Genomic DNA, 1,182 nt, shown 5'->3' with positions numbered 1-1,182 from the left:
ATCCCTTGAGGACAACCAGGAGTAATACCTGGTGCAGAGCCAGAAGTAACCCATAAACACTGCCAACTGTGACACCAAAAAAAAAAAAAAAAAAGTTACAAACAGGGCTGGAATGGTAGTACCATGATAGGACCTTTGCCTTGTACGCTGTTGATAATGTGGGTTCAATCCCTGGCATCCCATATGGTTCCCCGAGCCAGGAGCGATTTCTGATCGCAGAGCCAGGAGTAACCCCTGAGCTCTGCCGGGTATGGCCGCCCCCCCAAAATTTTTTTAATGTTACAAAGACCGGCAGTGGCCATGGACGATGAGGAGGAGACATACTGGTTGTGGAAGATCACAAGACAGTCATGCAGTTGTGTCCTGACCGCAGCTATCTGGTGACCCAGGACAAGCTAGACCGGAAGCTGGATAAGTTCAAGGTGTGGTTTGGGGACAACCCAAGTGAAGGGCTCTCGAGGTGCACAGACCTCACCGTGCTGGTGGCTCATAAAGACGACCCCACAGACCAGATATCCGTCTTCTTCCCAGAGGTATCAAGATCATCAAGGTTTACTGTCAGAGCATGCAAGAGGAGAACATCACCCATGTGATCATCATGGTCTAGAAGCAGTCCCTGGTTGACATGGTCCCCAAGTACATCCTGGAGCAGTTTCTGCAGCAGGAGCTGCTCTTCAACATCACGGAACACGACCTGGTCCCAGAGCAAGTGGTCATGACCCAGGAGGAGGTGACGGAGCTGCTGGCCAGATATAAGCTATGCAAGAATCAGCTAGCTGCCCAGGATCCAGGCTGGGAACCCTGGGGCGCCCTACTTCGGGGTAAAGCAGAAGCAGGTGATGAAGATCATCCGGCCCAGCGAGACAGACAGTCAGCAGGTACATCATCTACCCCTCCTGGTACAGCAGCCACCACCTGAGACAGATGGGCCCCCCCACTGTTCCTGCCAGAGCTCTGTGTGACCCCCAATGGCACTTCAGAAGGGGCCTGGAACAGCACTGGAATGTCAATGCTGGGGGACCCCAATGCTTGAGCAAGCAGGAGAGAACGCATGTAGACTTTGGGGAGCTCTGAACTGGGTGGGGTTCAGAGATCCTGGGGCAAGGATGTATCTCACCTCCCTTTTTTTTTTTTTTTTTTTGGTGGTATGTGCACCTTTGTCCGTTTCCCTGTATCCCCTGT

At 52.5% G+C, this 1,182-nt stretch overlaps 1 pseudogene; it reads left to right on the top strand.

The window, feature by feature from the left end:
• The first annotated feature begins 300 nt into the window (after positions 1-300).
• On the top strand, positions 301-962 carry LOC126022159 (DNA-directed RNA polymerases I, II, and III subunit RPABC1-like; annotated as a pseudogene).
• The last annotated feature ends 220 nt before the right edge of the window (positions 963-1,182 follow it).

Source organism: Suncus etruscus, chromosome 11 (assembly GCF_024139225.1).
Source record: "Suncus etruscus isolate mSunEtr1 chromosome 11, mSunEtr1.pri.cur, whole genome shotgun sequence".
In the NCBI taxonomy this organism is placed as follows: Eukaryota; Metazoa; Chordata; class Mammalia; order Eulipotyphla; family Soricidae; genus Suncus; species Suncus etruscus.
The sequence above is the reverse complement of the archived record's forward strand: the minus strand, read 5'-3'. Positions and strand labels throughout refer to the sequence as shown.